Consider the following 24,553-nt stretch of genomic DNA (forward strand, 5'->3'; position numbering starts at 1 on the left):
TTATTCACAAAGCCCATAAGCCTGGGAAACATTTGAGTATCCACCCTCTCTATGTTTATCAGTTGAGATTGATTTCTTCTCTTGGTAAAAGAGACCCAAACTAAAGAACTTAGAAATTTATTTCTGTCTGACATGGAAGTGTGGAGCATGAGGCAGTCTAAGGCTGGTGTTGTGCTCTATTCTACACCTTGTGAGCAATTCAGGCTCCTTCCAGCATGTTCATTCACTTTTTGTGCCTTATATTGTTAATGTCAATCAATGGCCCAAGATGGTTGCATTGGCTTCAGCTCTCTGGTTTACATTCCAACCTTACAGAAAGGAGGAAGGGCTGAGGCATGCTTTGTGGGTCTACTAGCCTTTAAGAAAGTTCCCTGGAGGTGCAACACATCATTCATTTTTGTTTAGATCTCATCAGCCAGATTTTAGGCATTTGGCCCCATTTAATGGCAAAGGAGCCTGAGAAACAACCCACCCACCCCTCCCCCCCACCTTTTTTCTCTCTGAGCAGTCATGGACTAAGATAAAACAACAACAACAGCAACAAAAACAAACATAAAACTCAAAAAAAAAAAAAAATCCCCAGGATTCTATCACAATGGAAGACCAGAGAAAGTCTATTGGTAGTCAGCCAGTCGTCTCGGCCTCACTGTCCTCCAGCCTTTGAATGAGCCAGAGGGACGTGGTTGGAGCTTCCTTGAAAAGTAATCTAAATGAGGCCAATGGAGGGTCATTCATATTCTGTCCCCACTGCTGGCCTGATGGGCAGTTCGCCTTGGCTCTCTGGGGAAAGACATTTCTTCCTCTCAGCCTGCATTTATTACGGGACCCGTTCATGCTCTTTAAGATGTTAAAGCTTTGAATAAAATGCAAATGTTCTCTGTGAATATTAATGGATTAGCTGGCATAATGTAGTACAAAGAACACAGATGTTAGAATTAGACAGAACCACATGTAATTCTGAGTCTGTCACTTAATAAATGAGTGAATATGGGAATAAATATGAATATCCTGGCCTCAGTTTTCTCATCTATAGAAAAAGTGCAATAATACTTTACTTGTTTTATGTATGCATAAATTATATCACGTTTACAAAGTGCACAGTTGGTGATTAAAAATGATCCCTCCTTTGCCTTTTCCTATTAGCCATGAACATAACAGCTCTAAGAAGATTCTTATATTACCACAGCATTAGGCTTCGAGCAGATGTAACTGATGATGGGTAAGTTTTGATAGGGGATGGCCAGAATTATTCTGGGGCCAAGGGAGAGCTTTCTGACAGAGCTACCTGAGTTGCTATGGTACAAGATTCTAATCAACATTAGGCAGGATTAGAACTCCCAATTGCATCCAGGAGGGTGTTTATTTTGACCTGTTGCTGTGATAGTCTAATTCAGTCATTTTAGCATGGGAGCATTTTGATATAATCTGAAATATAAACCACTCAACTTTCACCTGTTACAAATTGTCAGTCAGCAGGGGAAACCAGCATCCGGAGTGAACGTCAGGGGGTGTTTGAACAGTGGGGTGTGTGGTAAGAGTGAAGGTGAGACTCCAGCATGGGGTAAGGACCAGAGATAGCTCTTGCACATTTTTTCTTTTTTTAATAATAAGGAAAAATCTTGTCATTATTTTTTATCTTGGATACTGAAACACCCAAATCACCTTGTCAAATGAATCATGCCAAAATGTCCTCTTTCAAGTGCAATCTCAGTGCTGAATAAGCATAGCATATATCCTGCTTTGGAAAAAGACAGTCATTTAGGAGATGTGCAGTCTTTTAGAACTTCAGGAAATCATCAGGGAAAATGCAAGGACTTAAGATCCTTCAGAGGAACTTAGAGCAATCAGCATGCTGCACACCCACCATGTGCGCTGATAGTGTTTTCGAGCTTTTGAATTTGGGCATCGACACGTGCTGTGGTCTAGGGTGGGGTTGGCCATGGGTGATTTTACTCCTCATAAATGACTGTTGTGAAGAACTGCTCCCTTCTTCCTCATTTACTGCGACCATCTCCATGCTGTATATGAGTTCAGTGAAGCAATAATGCACTAACGATGCCTTTCAGAGCTGTGTAAATCCTTTCCTTGATAAACTAGGAGCCTGTGGATGAGATAAATGCTGGAGAAGTGCGGAAGCTATCCAGAATCCTAAAGAAAAAGACTGATATGGGTCATAATAGGCACGTAGAGAAATTCCACTCAGAAGAGTATTTTTTAGGCCTCAGAGTTTTGTGTCATATTATGCTTTACTGTTTAAAAACATTTTGTCTGGCAATGCCTAAAAATTTAAGAGGAAAGAAAAAGAATCAGATAAATGTGACTGTATATCTTATCTTTGTTACAATGCAGTGGTGATTCTCTTTGTGTCAGCTTTGCTGTCCCTAAATAGGGATTTAAGGGGTAAAGTGAGGTAGCCATCATTCAAAGAAATATGGTATATTTTTAAAATTACTGATACATGACACTACACTTATGGAGTTATATCTGAGAAAGCAGTGAAGAGAGGATTTTGAAAAAGAAATACGTTAAACTGTCAGCTCTTACTTATAAGCGTTACAAATAGTTCCTGGATCAGATATATCAATGCCAGGGTCCTGTATCATAATTGTGAGGTGTAAATAAGACATTATGGTAGCAAAAAGTCATGTGACTTTTATGTAGAGAAATAAAAATGACCGATTGTCTACTATAAATTGGGGTGCGGGTATCATGTGAGGCAAATGTTAGGCCAAGAAATAAAATATGTGTAATATACGGTCATAATTTTCTAAGGTTTAAATCTCTCCATAAGGAAGTTGATCTTAAGTGAAACTGTGGATTGAATCTTGAATCCTTAAATTAACTATATGAATTTGCTGAATTTAAAAATGAACTCAAAATACATACTTTCATCCCAACAGAAATAAAACCTATTTTTCTTTTCTTTCTTTTTCTTTTCTTTTCTTTCTTTTCTTTTCTTTTCTTTTCTTTTCTTTTCTTTTCTTTTCTTTTCTTTCTTTCCTTTTCTTTCCTTTTCTTTTCTTTCTTTTTTCTTTTTTTCTTTCTTTTCTTTTCTTTTCTTCTTTTCTTTTCTTTCTTTTCTTTTCTTTCTTTTCTTTTCTTTTCTTTTCTTTCCAACCAGGGAACCAGTTTGAACTGGATCAAGACTTAAATGTATTCAAAGTCCAAAGGTGTAAACAAAGATATGCCTGGGTCAAATAAAAATCCACTTTATCACCTCTTAAGAGGGTCAAACCATCAAAGTATTCTTATGAACAGATATCATTATTGGACAATAGGACAGGAAGAAGCAAGCCCCATCCCCTCCCTTTTATACATTCGACTCTGGTATACCTTGCAGCTTTAGATTTTTCATTCAGTCACATGGCACATTTTTCATTGTAAATATTTGCTTAATATATGACAGATTTCTCATTTCTCTAATATTTGATTTCATCTTGGGCTTTCTTGTTGGTTTTAATTGAAAGTTTCTTCAAGGAAATATGTTGGACTCCCAAGTCTAGATTCATCCATTCATGGAGGACACAGCTTGCTTGTGCCCTGAAATGCTGTGTTTATTGATTGACATGCTGAGGATTTAGACAGGTGTTCTTGCAGAGCGAGGATGCAGAAAGATAGTGGAAGAGAGAAATCTGGAAGCTGATAACGTGCCTCTCTTTACAAATGTTCACATGTGTTGAAGAAATTGATGACAAGCTCAGATTTTTTTTTTTTTTTTAGTATGACTGATGTTCAGTTTAGTTTAGATAGAAGAAGAGCCATCTACTGTCTCTGATTAATCACCAAGGTGACTTGCAGTGAAAAACAGTCTCTGAGAAATTGCTGAGATTGAGAGAATGACAACAGGAGAGACACTTGAATGTCTTCAAAACCACTTTCCAAGCATTCAGACCTTGTCAGAGCCTGCCCTGGTTTTACACTGGGTGAACACTTCTTAGTACTTTCTCTCTCCCCAGCTAACATTCCCACATTTATTTACAGGCTACTTGGTGCTTACATTGGTGTGCCCAGGGTTTGGTATTTGGTGCTACATTATTTTTGTTTTATCTTCCCTTCAAATGCATTGAATTGAATTGAAAAATACTGCCATTAAGACACAGGCACGCACAGGAAAGGAAGGAGCAGGTCTGGCACCGTGAGGCAGGAATTGGGTTTGCTCTGCACTGGGGCTGGGTGTACCCGCAGAAGCGAGATCCAGCTTCTCCCAAAGGGGGTGGGAGCAGAAATGAAGAACATCTGAAATAAAGACTATGAACATTTTTTTAAAAAGGATTTTATTTATTTGAGAGAGAGGGAGAAAGAGAGAGAGAGCGAGCATGAGCAGGTGAGGGGGGTGAGGGCAGTGGGAGGAGCAGAGGGAGAGAGAGAAGCAGGCTCCTACTGAGCAGGAGCCTCACTAGGGCTCGATCCCAGGGTCCTGGGATCATGACCTGAGCTGAAGGCAGATGCTTAAGTGACTGAGCCACCCAGGTGCCCAAGACTATGAAAAGTTTTTAAAACTCCTGGATAAAAGATGCTTAATAAATCTACCACCTTAATTTTGTTTCTATTGGTTTCACTTTCATTTTGTTTTGTGTTTGGTGTGAATATCCCTAACATGTGTGGCTATTTTGATCAAATACTAAAGCTACCCTTTTGGACAAAGGACAGAGTCATGCTTACTCATCATTTTTCTTCCCCTGGTTATGTACCTTGGAATCAGAATGCTGGGCTGATGTGACCATGGGCTTAACCTAATGGCAAACTCTCATGGGCTGTGTTAGAGAGAAATTTGTATTTTGTTATCTTCGTGTTTCCTTGGAAGGAGATGTGTCCTTCCTCCCTGCAGGATGGCGGTGGCATTGGGGTGACCAGTGTGGCTCTCCCTGAGGCATCTTTACTCAGGCCTCTGCTGGGGAGGAGGAATGACTTATTTCATTGGTGAGATTGGTGAAAGGCTAATTTCTGTTGGACCTTATCACCTAGGCAACAAGGCTCAGCATTGAAAAGACAAGTGCCCATCACTTCTGCTCTTGGAGTCTCCATTTTAATGATTAAGCTTGTGAATGGGCTGTACCTTGCACTTTGGACTTTCGTTTAGGAGGTTGATGCTTTGATCCCCATCTTGTCAGTAGTCTTCATGTTTGTGTCTTTACCCTACTATAAGGAAGAGGAGGGGAGTAATTGGTCTTCTCAGTGCATCCTCTGACCAGGTGCTGGCCCGATGGCTGCCTAGGGCTCCCCACTGTTGAGACCTTTCCAGGACTGACCTGCTGTGGCTCCTCAACCATGTTGATTATCAGAATCTTTTGGGATGCCCGTCAAGGATACATATTCTTTGTACCAACTCCAGAGCTAAAGAATCAACCCTTCATGGAGTAGGGTACAAAATTCCCCATTTCGAACAAGTTCTGCAGGTAAGTGTGGTGATTGGCCAAGTTTGAGAAGCATCTCCTGAGACTTTTCCCAATATCCTCCTCCATAATGAAAACTTCACTTTATCTTGTCATATTCTTTCAGGTTGCTATTTAGGAACTGCTCAATGATTCAGGTAGGAACAATTGGCTTAATATATGACAGTTCCAAAAGAGGGTATCTGTGTGTGTCAACAAAGACCTTCTGTAAACAATGCTAGAACTGAAAGAGGGATGCCATTCCAGGCTCTGTGTCAGCCTGAGGCAGTGTACAGGGGTAGCGGTGATAGGAGCCCTCCGAGCATTGTGCAAATCACATCTTGCAGGCCACAGCTTCCTGTAGAACCCACACAGGCCCTCAGCGTGTATTTCAGGGTGACAGTCTTTTCTGTCCATGCTGCTGGACTTGGAATGAGAGAGTAGATGAAATGTAAATCCAAGCACATTTGGGAATGAGCAGTTCGTTCTTTTGAATAGATTGGCATGGAGTAGAAGATGCAGGTGACAGGCCAGGAGCTGGTGACATTCATAAATTATCAGATCCTAAAATTCACATTCTAACAGGATTATTTTAAAGAAGCTTAGCTCTCTTTGGGCGCATAATGTCTTATTCTTTCATCTTAAGCATTCATGTTTGATAAGAACGATCCCTCATGTAAATTCATTTATTGTAATTCAATCCTTCGTAAATTCCCTTGATATGGAGCTACAGAATGTTACTTTTCTTTTTCCTCTTGAGAAAGGTGCTAAAAATGCAATACTGCCTTATGGTATATGAATTCATCCAAAATCCTTGCAACAAATTCTATTGCCTTTTAGAAGCTCTGCCCCTCTCTAACTTGTTTTTCGTCTGCCAAATTATTGTCCACTTTTGAGATTTTATACGTATCTTTAAATTGTATACATATATATTAACTATATACATATACATATGTGAATTGGATTCAACCAAAGTTCTCCAATTGCTCAGTTTACTCCCTTCTCCTTTCCTGAGTAGTCTACCTTTCACTACTTTGATGCTTTTCAGCAATTTTGTTCCTCTCCACAGGATCGAATGCACCTTCAGAGTGACCATTCTAGTTAACCCCATGCCCCTGCCAACCAGAATCATAGTATTGGCAGGGCTGCCAAGAGATGATTGATGTGAGAATTGGTCACTGAACTTCCTGATGCTGACCTTAAGGCTATAAAGGTGTATTGTTTGTCTTTCTCTGGCAATCACAAGCTAAAATTAACATGATATGCCAGGTAGTATTAGTCTTGTGAGTATTTAGTTTATCGATTGAGTTAGTAGACGTCTGCCAGGCATTAAGAGTCTAAGAAAGAAGGGTTCTGGGTGCTTTGCTTTGCTGCAGATGAAGAAGCAGAGGGATTTAATCTGCATGTGAAGTAGTTCTTTCTGTTCTGTTGCACGATCAATGGGATTCGGTGTTCTACTTTGTAGATGGTTTATGCCTGGCAAATGGAGCTGCTCAGCCTTGGAGCCAGTGATGCTGTGTCTTACCAGTGATATGTCTGTAGGACATAGGTTTATTGAAATAGTAGTTGCTATGGGACAGTGAGTGAAGAATTCGGCTGCAAGAAGCAAGCAGAGCAGGAGGCCCTGTGTTTGCTCTGACCTCTGCAGTCTGATTTAGGACCAACGGAAAAATGCTTTGGTGTTCCAAATCCTAACCTCAGAAATTAATTTCTTTGAGATAATATACTTTACTTCCAGGAATTCTATGTGAACATGTTAAGTGTTTATGCTCCCTATGGTGTCAAGTTGTTATTTTTAGCCCTCTGAAATGCATCCTGATCACTCCCCAGGTACTAACAGCATTCTGAGAGCTGAGCCCAAAGATCAGGAAGTCTGAGAGCAGGTAAGAGTGGGATGCCACTGCTTACTTTCTCCTAAGAAAGGCACCTTGGTCCTTTGGCACAGTTGGCAGTAAGTTGCAATGGGCAGTGAGAGTAGTTGCCTGGTATTCAACCCAATAAGCAGATGCTTAAAATGGAGTCCTGAAACGTCTAAAGTCTGTGCTTGACTAATCGTTTTACAAGTCATTTTCTTGGTTCTTGAGAACCCTGTGCTCTCCTCTAATGCTTCCTAGGAAGGGAGTCCCATGGGAAGGCCCTCCTATCCTGGCTGCTTAGACTCATGTTTCTCCTGATGCAACTTCACTCAGGGATTTTTCATAGAGTTTTGGATATCACAATAAATTGCTGTCTACCCATCCTTACTTAGGAATATGATTTAAATTTTAAAATATTTATACTCTTTTTTACATTGAGCATAAATACCTTTGATGCTGCTCCTTAAATCATAATCATTTTTAAGTAAAGGGAAAGATTAGCCAAAGAGATTGACTTTTAGGATGGACAGCTTACTGGTTTCTAAGGAAAAATGTATTTGTCAAACTACGTAAACATAGCCAGGAGGTATTAGTGACTAACACACTCCTTTACTTTCTACTGTCTTGTTTGTGGAAAGGGATGTGAGCCTTGCTCTTAGGCATGTGGGACAACGCATGGGGCAGTTTTCCACTTATTCTGAACCCCAGATCCTACTTTCAAAGTCCTTGGGTAATTGTATGCCTTGCCATTATGCTTAATTTTTTTTTTTTAAGATTTTATTTATGTATTCATGAGAGACACACAGAGAGACAGAGGCAGAGACACAGGTAGAGGGAGAAGCAGGTTCCATGCAGGGAACCCAATGCAGGACTCGATCCGGGGACTCCAGGAACACACCCTGGGCTGAAGGCAGGCGCTAAACCACTAAGCCACCCAGGCATCCCTGTGCTTAATGTTTTGTAATTTCATCCTTATAATTTCTATGAAAGGCAATCAGGGATTTTATCTTTCTTTTTATAAGTCGCACTGTAAACAGGAATAATGGGTCTTTTCCAGAGAAGGAAACAGAACACAGATATATGGATTTATACGTGTGTGTGTGTGTGTGTGTGTAGTCAATTCTATGCTATACTATAAAAAAGGTAAAGGAGATGGAGAGGAGCAACACAGAGACTACAAATAGACAGTTTTGATATACATCTGAGAATGGCAAAGGCTCTAAAGACTGAAAATGTTTATATTCACAGTACATTATAAGAAACTGATAAAGTGGCTCCTACCCAGGACAAGTCAATTTTATTGAAATTAAATTCTCTATAGTCTGCACCTTGAGTTTATAAAACACAGCCATGTAGACTTTTGCAAATAAAATCATAACAAATTCTCCAAAGCAGAAATTATAAGCTTAGAATCATTAATATTACCCTGTATGTTAACTAACTGGGACTTAAATAAAAACTAAAAAAGAGAAAAAACATAAAATGCATTAACATTTGAAATAAAGGGGATCTTTGTCAATTCACCTAAAACAAAACAATACAAAACAAAAGTTTCTGAACATCATATGATTTAAAGATAAGTTAAGATGGAATTTATGCATTGCTTAATACAAAAGGGGAGTAAGGACCTTATATATAGAAACCTATGAAATCAAGTTGAATGTTACTCAAAGAAAAATTCATAGATTTTAATTCATTTATTAGAAACAAAGATGGAAAATCAGTGAGCTAAGTGGCACCTGGGTAGCTCAGTTGATTAAGCATATCTGCCTTTGGCTCAGATCATGATCCCCGGGTTCTAGGATCCAGTCCCCTCTCACCCTCTCTTTCTGCCCCTCCCCCTGTACATGCTCTCTCTCTCTTTCACTCTCTGTTTCAAATAAATAAATAAAATCTTTTTTTAAAAAAAGAAGAAAATAAGTGAGCTAAGATTTCAACTGAAGAAACTAAAAGAGGATAACAAAGTAAATCAAAAGAATCCAGAGGGAAATATTAATGCAGACAAAAGAAATCAGTATAGACAAATGCAGACATCACCAGAATAGAAAATAAAATGTAGAAAATGCTTAGTTCAAATAGAAACTTTTTCTTAGAAATAATGAATGAAATTGTTAAAACTCTGCCAATGTGATCAAGCCAAAAACAATAAACGAATGACAAAAAAAATTAAGAACAAAGAAAGAGGATTTACCTGAAGCTAAAGAAGACATTAAAAATATAGAAGGGCAGGATTTACTTTGGTATGAGAACATGTGGAGCTCCATAATCACATTCCTCAGTAACAAAAGCAAAGCCAGGGAAAACTTTTTTTTTTTTTTTTTTTTAAGTTTAATGTCTCTGTGCATAACCCTACAGGCAAATAACAAATGAAGAAATAGTTTATTAAAAAAAAATCTACTAAAACTTTATAAGGACTGTGAGAGTCTATGGCATTTGAACAATGGCCCTCTCCCTCATCAACCATACCCCAGCTCAGCTTGAGGAAAGCTCTGTCTTGGATGGTGGTAGCCCAGAAGATGGGGCATGCTCTTCCTTCAGCTTTCAATAAAAGCTTACCTGTCTCACTGAAAACGGTAAACAATGACTATTTCTCATTCCCTCTAACTCCAAATTGAAGAGATCAAGATCCAGTTGAATGTGGTCTAGAAGTCAAGGGCTTGCTTTCTCCATCTAGCCCCTAACCATGGGATGGAGGCTGTATCCCCCGTGTAAAGAAATGACACCAGTTGGTCTCTCCAACCCACAGAAACAAGCAAAAAGAATGAGAAAAGGTGAATATAAAGGTATATAACAAAATATAAATATATAATTATTCTTCTTTCTTTTCTCAATGTCTCAGATATGAAATTGTATAAAGTAAGAATTATAACAATATATTGATGGGTTTGTAATGTACATAGATACAATATGCAGAACAAGAATAGCACAAGAAAGGATAGAAGGGAATAGAGTTATATAGGAGTAACATTTTTATCTCATTGGAATTAAGTTAGTATAAATCTGAAGTCATTTGGTAAGTTAAAAGGACTGTGATAAGCCCTGGAACAGCCATTAAAAAATCATTCAGGGAATTAAAATATTCCACAAGAACATACTCACTTGAGAAAGGATACAGTAAAGGAGAAAGGAAGGAGAAAAAAAAAATTAACCTAAATAAGATACATAGAAAACAAAAAGTAAAATGTCAGCTATAAATCCAATTATGTCAATAATAACAATAAATATGGAGGAATTAAACAATATACTCGTAATGCAGAGATTACTAGCATGGATAAATAAAAATGATCCAACCATATGCTATCCACAACAGAAACACTTTAGATTCAGATATAAATAGATTTAAAGCAAAAGGATGGAAGAGAATGTATCATACAAGCAACAATTGTAAGTAAACTAGAGTGCCTATACTAATATCAGACAAAATAGAGTTTAAAATAAACAATGTTTTTAGAGATAAAGAGGAGCATCTTATAATGATAAAAGTTTCAAACTATCAGAAAATTATAATGATCATAAACATATATGCACCTAACAAAATATGTGAAGCAAAAGCTGATTGGATTGAGTGAAGAAGTAGAGAATTTAACAATTAGAGTCAGAGATTTCAATACTTTACTTCAATAATGAATAGAAAACAAGGCAGAAGTAGAAAGCCTGGCAACACTATATACAAGGTAGTCGATATCTCTAGTAGAGCACTCCACTCAGCCATATTAAAGTGCCTTTTATCTCAAGCACACATGGAACATTCTCTAGGATGGACCAACTGCTACACAATAAAACAAGTGCCAATATACTTAAAACGATTGTTATCATACAAAGTATGTTCTCTGATCACAATGGATTGAAATTTGAAATCATTAACAGAAAAAGACCAGGGAAATTCACAAATATGCGGAAATGAACACACTATTAAATAACCAATGGGTCAACAAAGAAATGGCAAGTTGAATTAGAGAACATGTTTGAAATGAAAGCACACGAAGACACAACACACCAAAACTTATGGGCTACAGCTAAATAAAATGGTGCTTAAAGGAAAATTTATAATGATACACATCTATATTGGAAAAGAAGAAAGATCTAAAACCAATAACCTAAACTTCCTTTTTAAGAAAGTAGACAAAGAAGAGAAAATAAAACTCAAGTAAGCAGGAGAAAGAAAACAATGATGATCACAACAGAAATAAATGAAATGGAGAATAGAAAAAACAATAGAGAATATTAGCTTAGCCAGAAGTTGGCTTTTCAAAAAGAAGAATAAAAGACACAGATCTTTAGCTAGGCTGACCTAGACAAAAGTGAGAACAATCAAATTAGTAAAATAAAAAGTTAAAGAGGGAACACTACTGCCAAACTTACTGAAGTATGAAGAATGATAAGGGAGTGCTGTAAACAGCTGTATGCCAATGATTTGATGACTCCGACATAATGGACACGTTCCTAGAGAGAAAGATACTACCTAACTTGGCCAGTGAGAAATAGAGAGTCTGCATCTAGAAAAAGATTGAAATAATAACAAAGACTTTCTAGAAAAGAAAAACCTGGGACTGGATGACTTCACTGGTAAGAGCTCCCAAACATGTAAAGAAGAGTTAATACCAATTCTTCACAAACTCTACCAAAAAGTAGAAGAGGAGGAAACACTTTGACTCATTCCATGAAGTATTACCCTGATATCGAAATCAAACAAAAACACTGAAAGGAAACAATAAGGCAATATATCTTATGCAGACAAACATAAAAATCCTCAACAAAATACTAGCAACCGAGATTATGAGCCATGACCAAGTGGTCTAGAATATAGTCCGTGCTGGAGAAACAATAGACTATTGACCAAGAGTTTTATATCTAGTAAAACTATTGCTCACAAATGAATAAGAAATTGGTATTTTGATATTAAAAAAACTTAGAGAATTCTTCAAGGGCTGACCTGCCTTACAAAAAATACTAAAGGAAATCTCAGGCTGAAATGAAAAAAAAAAAAAAACTAGAGGGTACCTTGAATCCATATGAAGAGATAAGCAGTACGTGGTGTCATCCCCAGCTGCATTCAGATCCCAGGTCAATCATTTTTGACGATGACAGTCACACAATGACTTACCCTCTCTCACCTATCCCTTCATGGACAAAGAATGGTTAATCACACATGCAAACATGGAAATCAACACAGGTAAAGCTCCTGGCAAAATGCTTGGCACATGGTAGGTGTCCAGGAACAAGTGGCTGTGTCTTGCATTTGTTTTTCCATCCTCATGGTGTTTGTTAGCGAGGGTATTTTTCTCCAAGTTCTTGACTTTTCTCTTCTTCCTGAAGGGCAGGAAAGCTTTCCAGCCCTTGGGCATGTAATGTTTAATTTATTTATTCCAGAGCCGAGGAGATCTTTGGAGGATTGCGCTCTAGGCAGTGCCACTGGGGTCCTTCTTTGTCCTTTGCATGAGACAGGTACTCACAGCTGCTGCACCACCCTGCCCCCCAGCCCAGCTGGTGTCAGCCAGAGGCCAGAGGCCAAGAAGCTGCAGCTGCTGTAGTTGATCGCTGCTCCCCCCACTCAGTAGGAGTGGCCTCAGGACTCTCCTGGGGAGAGTGGTGGGGCTGGCAGTTACTACTGCAACCAGTTGGGGGGAGGGGGTCAGCTCCATGGCTGTTTCTCTACCTGTTCTTCAATCCTGCTTGCCCTATGCATGTCCTCCTCGACGGCCCCAGCTCCATGTATCAGCACTGGTCATCCTGGTCATCCTGAATCAGAAGACACCTGCTCATGTTGTGTACGTTTGGGTCCCTTGAAATTTTGCCTCTGTGATGCTGAAGATAGATGGGTCTATTTGGACATTGCCTTTAAAAAACTCATCTCTTCTTGACAAACCATGAGAGACTCCTAACTGGGAAGCAAACACAGAATTGCAGAAGGGGAAAGGGGTGGGGGGATGGGGTAACTGGGTGACGGACATTAAGGAGGGTGCTTGATGGGATGAGGGCTCGGTGTTATACCATATGTTGGCAAATTGAATTTAAATAAAATATTAAAAAAAACTTCATCTCTTCTCTATCCATACCCTACTGTTTCTTTCACAATAAAATTTTTGTAAATATTTAATGTCTGAGGGGGTTCACACATGGCTGTGAGTTATCTGATCTCATTCTGGCTGGAGCCGAGATTGTGCAAGAATTCCAGGGTGCTTTGGCCTCTCACTGGCCAGAGAATATGAGTTGGACCAACAGCATGGAAAGACTCCGGCTGTAACTGTCAGCCGCTCCAGGACCTGTTAGAAAAACGCGTGTGTATGGAGCATCTGTCTGGAGATAAGGAAATGGGGTTTGGTATTTCCTTTCTGTGCCAATGTCCTTCAAATTAACCTATGCAAAGTAAGAGAACAGACCCCTCTGAAAAATCTTGTTATGTCACACATTATTTACTCTGCCATTTTCATATTGTTTTCATGCTCCTCACAGGCCGTGAGTTACTCAAGGTTAGGTGCTTCCCTTCCTCTGTGTCTGCAGATGCATCTTCAGATCTACCTGAAAGCAAAAGCTCTGTTTTTTTGCTGGACTGCTAAAAGGTTCTAATGAAAGCAGTGGTTTGCTTTGCTAAAAGCGAAGTTGAAAACCTTTTCATTTTAGTAATGGTTGTAGGTGATAGGAGGGCTTTTCTGCTTTATTGGATCTTACCTAGCAAAACTGGCAGCGGAAACTCTCAGAGCTGTTATTCTGAACCTCACTTTGCCACGTTCAGGCCTCAGGAGGGAGCCGAGGCCAGGCCGGAGTAAGCAGGGCTGGCAGAGAGAAGACTTGAGTCACTGCTTTGGCATCCAGTGCCCAAGGCAACCATCAATATTTTATCACTGAGCTCAGACACGGCAGTAGATTCTTCCTGGGGGGGTGCTCCAGGCAGGCACTACCTGCTGATGGGAAATGGCAGTGGAGATGAAGTCCGTTTGCCAGTTTACGTGGACTGAGTCCCAGATGTCCTCTAAATCTCCCTTTTTGACTAACCTCTTACTATCCACTCACATTTCTCCTTTTGCCTAATAAATAGGGACCTCTCCAAATCTGAGCATAGTCAGCGGACCCTTTCCCTTAAGATTCATTTGGTGTTATTATTAACACTTAAAGTGTTACTAATGATTTAATGAGCATTTGTTCAATTATATTTTGCACTGGTTGAGTTCAATAAACCTGGTCTTGCAGTAGACGCGAAGTTTATTTTTTCCTCGAGAAAGTACTTGCACTCAAAAAATGCCACTCGCCCATCTCTAGGAGATACTGCTTCTTTGCCCTCAAAACCTCTTCTTTCTCCCCAACTATCTATACCCCATGTATTCTACAAGACCTAGAACATTCAGGCCTCACCGTCCTTTCTGAATTTCTCTCACTACCCCAGCTGTCATGGCTCTCAGTTCTTTCTCCAAAGGGAACCTGGAGGACCATGCTTAGTTGACCTCTTTGGGGGAAAAATATGTAGATTAAAAGCTGGTAGAATCTCTGGTAGTGCTGGAGATAGTACTTGGCATATAGTGGGCTTCTAGTCAATGTCTGCGAAGTGACTGGACAGGTATGTATAGAGATTTACAGTTTATCGAATTTTCTTTCACACACATTGTTTTCCTATTAAATCCTCAAAATGTTTCTGCAGGCAATTATCATTCCAGAAGAGAATTCTGAAGCTCAGAAAGATTAGGTAACTGTTTTGGAGATGCACAGCCAAGTAAGAGGCAGAATTGAGACTCAAACCTTCCAACTCTAAACTCTCATTCCTCCTCCCGCCTCCCTAATGTCCTGGTACTTTCTGGTTATGAGCCATTAAGCTGTGACATGTCATTCACTGCTAGATTCTGGGTTCATGTGGTCTGTACATCTAGATTATAAACTCCTCAAGGGTAAGGTAAATATCTTACTGTTATTCTCCTTGCACCTCTTCTCTCATTATTGTAATAGGTTGGCAATTCTAAAAGCATGCATTGGATATTGTCTGATCACTGGATGCCACAAATCACTGTAAGATTAATTTTTTTAGACTTGCTTTGCCAAAAAACTGATTTGTCTAATGAGGTCATTAAAAAGAAGCATGAAATATATTCAAAAGAGTATGGAATTTTATGCTGCGATGGCAGTATCTGAGCTGCCTGAGCACATATAAAAAACCATTAAAGAAGCTGGTGTGCTTATTAAATCTTACAAAAAATTTTCCTTTAGTCATTGTAATTGAAAAGACTTCAATATAACACTTGCCTGCCAAGAATCACAGATGATCTAGTGGGACAGAGTCTAATAATAAATTCTGGCACTTAGAGATAGGTCCTAATTCTGTAAAGGTCTCTTGCCCCCTTTTCTGAATAAGAATTTTCCCAGCAAAGGAACAATGGTCAGGTAAACCTAATACGTCCCCTTGAACTCATCCGCATTATGCAAATATATAAATATGTATTCTAAAGTAAAATTAATGCTACCTTCTGGGTTATACAACAATTTCTCTGATATCTAATGCTACCAGTTAGCTAACTTCTGGTTGTGATATGGCCCAATTTTGTTCTGTAATATATGGTCTGAAATCATATTCTCATTCAGCAAGAGCTGAGGGCAAAACCATCCCATGGTTAGTCATTATAAAATCTTATGTTCAGCCAAAATCTTACTACTTGTGACTTTAAATCTTTTTATTATATTTTCTTGCTGGAGAAAACGAAAGAAATTCTTTCAAATCTATAACGAATCAATGAATATAAATGCAATTTAGGGAGGCTTTCATGGTTGCCTGTGATGTAGAAGCCATCAGGCTAGGGACAGGTACAAGGGTGAGGGACAGGCATTATCCCTTCAAATAGCTTAGAAGTGGGTATGGAGTTAAGACAAATATGTTTTTTTTTAATATTTTATTTATTTATGACAGATACAGAGAGAGAGAGAGAGGCAGAGACACAGGCAGAGGGAGAAGCAGGCTCCATGCACCGGGAGCCCGATGTGGGATTCAATCCCGGGTCTCCAGGATCACGCCCTGGGCCAAAGGCAGGCGCCAAACCGCTGCGCCACCCAGGGATCCCTGTTTTTAAAGTAAGTTCTGCAAGAGATGTTTAACCACAGGGCAGTAAACAGGAAGGAGAGATTATAGCTGGCTTAAACAATTAAGATAGGCTTCATGAAGGTAGAATTCAGACTGAGTCTTAAATGTGAAATTGGATTTTGAATGACAAGGGAACATCATGGGTGAAGTTAGCAGTGAAAAATCCAGTTTCCCCAATCTCAGTATATGCAAAACAATAGTGGAAAATAATTGGAAATGTAGATGGAGTGATTGGGTGTGTGGGGTCATGATCAACGAGGACTTTGAATCTTTTTGTGTAGACTGTGAGATCTTCTATTGGAAGATTTTTAACCAAGGTACTTCCAGGTGTTGGAAGTCTGGGAGAGATCATAAAATCTGGTTTAAGAGGGACAATTAGAGCCCTAAGGGTGCATAAATTTGGGATATGATTGTATACTTTCAAATACTGAAAGACAGTTTTCATGTCTGGCCAACAGTCAACTTTTGATCCTATGTGAGTATTCTCTGTTGGCTTCCCAAGTTTATCCTCTACCCTTTCCCACCTGCTTAACCCCACATAAACTGACATATATGGACTGATGTTAGTGGGTATGCTTGCTCTTTGATTTCTGGCATTGTCAATGGAGGGTACTGGGTGGAATTCTGGGGCAAGGTGCTAGTGGTCATGGCATTATTCCCCTGGCTCCTCCATGCCATGGCATGGTGCAGATTGGCAGTGGGCAGGCTCCTTTAGCTACAGGACTCACAGGGTTTTGGTAAGACCTTCCCCCCACCTTCAGTTCTAGGGGAGTGACCTCTGTGGAGGGTTACCTCCCTTGTTGGTTCTCTTACTTCTTTAGATTTTCCTCAGTTGTCCATTTTGAGTGTGTCACATGTTTCCTGAGGGTACCTTTAACTGTTTGTCATTTATCTTGGTTTTAATAGTGACTAAGCTGGGGCAATTTTCCAACTTTCCTCAAAATGAGAAGCCAGAATTGCACATAGGGCTTCAAAAAGTGGTTTAATCACTGAAGAAGAGAGCGGGGTCTCACTCTCATTAGCCTTTAAGCCAGGTTTCTATTAAGGCACAATTAATTTCTTCTTAGAGGAATTGTTTACAGCTAGATTAACATAATATTGTTTACCCAACACTGACCTGTGAAAATAGCTTTGTTCACAAAAAATCTCTGTTGTAGTACAGTTTATTATAATCGGTTTTCTCTGATTTACCACAAAGCCAAGTTTGTCCTAAAAAACCCAAGTTGGACTTGGAGATGGGTGACACATGTGTAATACAGGATTGGTTCCACTGGGAAACTCATCCCCATTGCCAGGACAGCCAGGGCCCCTTGAGATGCATTCATGGGGACTTATAGAAGAGTTCGTCTTCATTGTCACCTCTGAATTTTCAAATGTTTCAAAAGAAGCTTTTTTTTTTTTCTTTTCTGTTTTGTTTAACTTACATCTTATTACCTCCATGAGGCAGAGAAGGATATTTCCACAGATGTAAATTTCACCTTCTCTGACTTTGCTTCTCCCTCCATCTTGTCCTTGATGCTTCAAATGAAAGCTCTTTTCCCTAGGATCTGAAATTTCCCCACTTCTCTGAAGGCTTGCTTCCTATGTCTAAGGACCAGGAATGTGTTCTACAATCCTTTTGATGTCCCCCATCACTTGGAATGGAAGAGGCCCTTAGTTTTTCTGGACTGGTGAAAGGATAACAAAGTGGTTTCTTGGATAAAAAACAATTTGAAAATGGGAACTCACATATGCCTTGCTCAGTTAATTGAAGAATTATAAATAAAGTCTTTTAATTTAAGAACTGGAAATATTTCTATTTATATTTCTGTGTGACATTTCTTAGTTGGCTCTTACTGGTCCTTCAGAGCTTATCTCCAGAATATGCCTGGCCTTAATGCATATATTGTGCCTTGACTTCAACTGAGCTAGGATTGGATGTCACTCCTCAGCATACTTAGACCACCTTGGTCACAAGACTTTATACTGCTGAGTTGGTCTCAAGTAGCTTCCATTCCAACCCCCCACCCGCTTTTTTAAAGATTTTATTTATTTATTCATGAGAGACACAGAGAGAGAAAGGCAGTCATAGGCAGAGGGAGAAGCAGGCTCCGCAGGGAGCCCAATATAGGATTCCATACCAGGACCTCCGGATCATGACCTCAGCCAAAGGCAGACACTCAACCATTGAGCCACCCAGACATCCCCATTTTTTCCCCTTTTAAATGATAAACTTCTTGAGGGTATGCACCATCTCCTTTTAACTTTCCTGATATACTTGATGCTAAGCACAGAGCCTGACACATGATAGGTATATAACAAGAGCTTATTGAAAGCAAGAATGAACACAAATGAAGATAAAAACCATTATATGGGCTTCTCTATTTAGGATCTGAGTTTTAGTGTATACAAGAATAGCTGAGAAAAAGCTTTCCAAAAAAATAAAAATAAAATAAATAGAAGAGCATACTCTTGTACTCTGCCCTTCTGTGTCCCTTCTCCCCAGGAGAGATTCTGATTCATCAAGACTGGGGTAAAGCTCCAGAATGTAAATGTTTGAGAACACACACTAGTGGTTATGGCAGAGGCAAAAGATAAGAATCATTGATCTGATTTCTCCTGGGAGCAAGAGGGGTGCTAGGGAATTTTGCCTCTGGAATTCTCTGAAAACTGCAGGAAACTTGAAGCTTCAGATGCCTTGCTTTACTCTGTTTTGTTACAAGTCAGTGTTTGGGAATCAAGAGAACACTTTACTCTTCCCAGTTTGAAATTAATGGTTTTGTGAAGACCTGATGGATTGGCTGAATGGCTTTGCATTACGAACACACTGAAACAAACCATGGTAAGAATTAAAGAACGTGTTGGTGAAAATTTAAAATTCTTAAAAAATTACCCAGGATATCAGGAGCTTTCAGGTTGAGATTTTCCATTTTTTCTGGAAAAGTTAAAATTTCCCCCTTAACTGGCTGCTCTCAGTGAATTCTTGCCTTTGTGAAGAATTTGCTTGGTCAAGTGACCTACCTCTCTCCACATTATTAATTTTCTCATTTTCGGATTCTTTCCAACAGCAAAGATGCTAAAATATCTCATATCTCTTTTTCAAAAAATTATAGTCTCCACTTAACCCTCCAGCTAATATTCTATTTTTCTGCTCTCATTTATAGCCAAACTTTATGGTAGAAACTTGAAGAACACTATCTGGACTGATGGGGACACATTTAGCACTGCAGTCATAAACAAAAGAAGCGGGTTTTGGAAAGGGCTCAAAGAAGGGATAAGAGTATGATTTATGTAGGCTAGCAGAGCAGCAGTCTAAAAATACTTATTGGACTCACTCAGGGCCTAGAAGTGAGAGTGGTAGACAAATCTAGCCATCAGTTGAAGAGCACAGACTGAAGGGAGACAGGGAAGGAGGACAGTGAATCTGTACTTTTTTTCTAACAGCTTTTCTGTGAAGAGAAGAAAAGATGAAGACACATGCTCAGAGGAACATCAATTTGAAAATTATGTGGCATTATGGAATCTGGGTGAAGATTGGGCCATTGGATTATTTGGAACAGAAGGGTGAGATTACTTAATTAAAATTGGTTGCACTTGACTGTGTGAACTGCACTCTTGTCCTCAGACTCATCAGCTGATTTTCTGATTTTTATGGTCTAGGAGTTGGAAGAGGGATCACGTATACCCCAGAGAGATTCTCTTCTTATGGTACCGGAATAACATTGAGCAACACTAAGTACCTGGTGTTGTCAAGTTCAGAGGGACCTCCATGTGAGATACCGAATTGTCATGGTTGACAAAGGGACGTTGAACATCAGTAACGCCTGAGGTCAATTCTGTCCAGTGCATTCTCCTTCCAATGTGACTACAATACAAGAAATACCATCATTAGAGCTGATTCCAAGAACATGATGTTAACATATTGAATTGTATTAGCTTAGATTTGGAAGAGTTCCTGTAGTGAAGTTAAACCTGTGATCCAGTTTAGAAAACTATTTCACTATCATTATATAAAACCTTAGTTTGAACCTGCCTATGAGATGCTTACTCATTTCCAATTCATTTTTCTTCACGAGGAGAACTAATTGCCATCTGAGTTAACTAGAGCACCTTGCTGTCACTTAACCAAGGGGAGGGTCCTCAGAGAATGTCTCAGATTCAATTGCTGGTTTCACCTCAAGCTAATTATTCCTGTTACCTCTTTAACTTACAGGTACTTTTCTGGGAAATGGATACACTGATCATACTTATCTCATCGAGCCTATGTAAATATATATACATCCACATACATCCACTCATAGGTATTTCTTTCTCTGTCCATCTTTTTTTCTTTCTCTCTAAAGAACCATAAAATCATACTTGAGGCATACTTCCATGGCAGAAACTGTTCTACGTATTTCCCATAAATAAACTCATTTAATTTTCAAGACAGATCTGTGTGTTTAGGTAGCTTCACATATGAAGAAACAGGCACACAAAAGTTAAGTAACTCACTCAGCTGGGATTTGAAGTCAGGCAAAGTAGCTACTGAGTCGGTACTCAATCCTCATGCCACCTTTCCAAGGTAATGCATGTAAAATTCTGTGACATTGGGCCTGCCACAGTTTTTTTCCTTTGCACTACTATTATTACTTTAGTCTCACGTTAAACTCTTGTTATGGTTCAGAGTATCTCCCAAAGTGGGAGAAATAAGATCGCCGAAGCTGAGAGACTAGGAGAGGATGATTCTCACTCCCCAGGATACAAACAGTAGTGTGTTTTGGCAATAACCTCTGTCTGCTTCTCCAGCATTTATTTGAGTTTTGTTAAATGTGATTATATGACACACCCCCTAGGGAGAAACTAATTTCCTGGGGTTCTCAGTACAGCATCTAGTATAGCACACACACTTGACAGTTTACTTCCAAAGTGATTATCACACTTGTGTTAATCTATCAGCCAGCAAATGACCCCCAAAGATTCACGGAGACTGAACAATGTGGTGCTAGATCAATATCATATTTCACTTTGTCGGCAATGGATGTCTGGGATAGCTGAGTGGGATGAGAGTTAAATGAACTATCGGATTATTGAGCGGGTTCCCTCTGGAGTCATCCCAGGATTCATCAGATATTAACTAGAAGCCGAATTTTTGTTGACCATGGACCCAGAAGGAGATAAAAAGTCTTTTATTTGATAGCTGATAAAGTATAACTTATGGTCCATGTTGTGATTAATGAGAAGTTTTCCTAGTGATAAAGAAAAGAGCCCTTCTATATTGGGGTAGTAATTGCTTATATGTTGATAGCCCCCTCTAATTCTCTAAGCTTTTGAATGCATTATATTTCCATGAATATTCCCTTTCACCTTGTATACCTTCACTTCTTATTCTTCTCAGCACTTTTGGAGGAAAAATTAGTTTTCCTGGATAATTTTTCTCCCCTTTTTGCTTTGGCACTGGATTGTGAAGGTCAGTTATTTAACAAACATTTCTGTACTATTTTCTCTGAGTTCTGTGGTAAGCAGAGTCAAAAGCACATTACCTATCATCACAGAGCTTATAGTCAAATGGGGAGAGAAAAACAAAAAGTAAGAAATAACTGCATATCTGGGAGCCAGTTTTACTTTGTAAGGTGCCTGATGCTTTGAAAAGGGAAGAAGAGAGTGTGAGAGGTGAAATGATCCACATTTAAGTCACAAGGGGGATGAACAGAGGAGACATTGGTTGGCAAAGAACCAGGGCTCTGTGTGTGTGTGTCTGTGTCCTGTGTGTACTGTGTGCATATATGCTATGTATGTTCGTGTGCTGTGTGTGTGTGCTGTGTGTGTGTGTACATACAGGATGGATCTTAGGAGTTCTATTCCATCAAAATATCTGGGAACTGGCTCATGGCAGAAGGGTGATTAGTCAGGGTAGGATACACCATGCTGCAGAGACAACTCTTAAATCTTCACTGCTTATTATAACGAATGACTTTTCTCGCTCACACTATTTGACCCTTTCAGGTCTGCTGTGGCTTCTACTGCAACATTTCCTTACTTTTGGACTCCCTCTTACAGAGCAGCCACCATCTTGAATGCTGTGAGCTGTTGTATCAGAAGGAAAAAGAGAGTGAGCTTCTTGAACTGGCCATGAAATGCTCTCAACTAATTGACCAGAACCGGTATTCTTGAAGAGCCAGAGATGAACTGGAAGTATAATATCACCCTGTGCCCCTGAAGGTAGGGAGCTGGAAATATTTGGTGAAAAGCAGAAGAGATAAACTCTAACTACCAAAGAACCTGCAACCGGGAAAATCAACTGCTAGTGAAAGACATTTCAGGCTCTTTTCCCAGCATTGGGGAACAGCAGTGAGCAGTGTTGAGATGCACAGAGGAATAAAAACCAGGACAACCTGATTCTAACCCCAAACCTGCTAGCTGCCTGACCAAGGATATGTCTCTAGGTCAGTTTCCTTATCAAAACTGGTTTTATAGGACTGTTTTGGAAAGTACAGGATACTGATGTTTTGTGGGTAATAAGGGTGAGGAGCCCTTAGAGATTTCCTGTCCTTCTCTTGCCTGCTGTGGTGTCTCCTGCCCTACTCAGTTGGTTGTGGGTTGTGTTTTCTCCAAAGTCAAATGAATGAAAACAGCTGGAGTATTTGTGTCAAGAAATGGTCATGACTGAGTCTTCAAGGAAAAGAAGGTATGAAGCTGAACGGGAGGCCAGCTGGCAGTGGCTCTCATCCAGGGGGCCTGCTGCCCCCTGCCAGATGTGTTTGAACACATGAAGGGGCATTTTGGATGTTCACAGTGACCGGGTGCTCTGGTGGCATTTGGCAAGTGTTTACTAAGGGATGCTAATTGTCCTGCCATGCCCAGGACAGTCCTGAACAGTAAAGGATGGTGCCGTTCCAAACACAATATTTGAGGAAACACTGGTAGGAGAGAAGCAGCTGTCAGCACCAAGTGCAGCACTGAGTTCCGTGATTTGAGACAGCTCTGAGCTCCAGAGAAGCTTGCGGTCAGGTTGCCAGATTGAGAATGGGTTTTAGACTTCTTTTTCTACTAGGTGGCAATGCACACAGTGATTGCTCAATTAAATATGTGGCGAGCGAATGCCCCAATTACTGTGTTCCTGGCTCTTGCCTAGCTTGCATGACAGTGTTCCTTCCTTAAGATAGCTAAAGACTTAAAAGGAAGGTTTAGGCAAATTCACAGATGGTATTCTAACAAGTTAAAAAGGACAGAGAGGGACAGCTGGGGCATGTTCCTAAACTCTTTAAGTCAGCATCAGGGCGGCTGGTAGTGCCTCTTGCTTGCATGCTCCTTGATGCCTGGACCGCTGCCAGAGACAAGACTCTTCCAGAGGTGCAGAGCCTGGTCCTAAGTTTGGGTTATTCTTTGGCTTATATACTCTCCCTGCTTGTCTGCTATTGGCCACCTTTCCAAATTCTACTCTTCTCAATGTCAGACTCAGTTCTATTTCAGCAAAGGAACACTGACAGGGCCCTGAATAAACCATGATCTCCTTTAAAATCCCACCTCATCTACCACTGGAAACATTCCTCTGCACTGCCTGTTCTCTTCTGAGAGATCCTAAGCAAAAGATGAGCTCTGTGTTTGGGATAATTTATTCTGCAAGTGGAATGGAGGGTGACGATGAGAGATAAAAACCCCAAAATTTTATATACAGTCAGTTGTGTTATGAAGCTTGCTTTGAAAACACAAATTTTTTCCAACACGCTCGAAATATTAGGGAATAGCTTGAGCACAGGGTGAATGGAGTGTTTGCTTATGGCATGGTTCTGACACAGCAAACACCAGGTGGATGTGGAAACCACTCTGCTGCTCTGAGCCCTGGGGAGTACACAGGGTAGACCCAAACACACCTTCTGGCTCCCGAGGTCACTGCCTGTGTTATGAATCATGTCCATCCACACCGGCCTTTCGACACTTGGTCTGATTTCCAGTAGCCTCCTTCTACCACTGCATGATGACTCGCAGCTATAATCCTCCAACACCTACAGACACAGACAAACTTCAGCTTAACCATGTCAAACGTGTACAGCTGTGTTGCCATTTTTGTTTCCTGGCTTCTGTTTATGTGTCACTTGCAAAGTTTTTGAATGTGGTGTCCCCAACCCCATTTCTCCCATAGCCCTATATTTTTTATTGCACAATATTGCATGGCCCGGTGATTTTTAGGAATGCTCAGGTACATTCCAGCAGAATTGAATGTGCTTTTTGCAATTCAGATTTTGGGATTCTTGGTCAAGGTTGCTTGCAAGGAGGAGAAGGTGGGGCCCGACTTTTACCTGACTCAT

The 24,553-nt window shown here is 39.9% G+C and overlaps 1 long non-coding RNA gene across 2 annotated transcripts; it reads left to right on the forward strand.

Annotated features, from left to right (window-relative positions):
• Positions 1-1,333: 1,333 nt before the first annotated feature.
• Positions 1,334-20,276, forward strand: LOC112665063 (uncharacterized). 2 transcript variants are annotated; one of them, XR_007403098.1, is made up of 3 exons: positions 1,334-1,561; positions 19,710-19,829; positions 19,926-20,276. It is a non-coding gene; the product is annotated as an uncharacterized LOC112665063 (long non-coding RNA). The 2 variants fall into 2 exon arrangements; XR_003140197.3 differs by lacking the exon at positions 1,334-1,561 and adding an exon at positions 18,987-19,107.
• The last annotated feature ends 4,277 nt before the right edge of the window (positions 20,277-24,553 follow it).

Source organism: Canis lupus, chromosome 17 (assembly GCF_003254725.2).
Source record: "Canis lupus dingo isolate Sandy chromosome 17, ASM325472v2, whole genome shotgun sequence".
Lineage (NCBI taxonomy): Eukaryota > Metazoa > Chordata > Mammalia > Carnivora > Canidae > Canis > Canis lupus.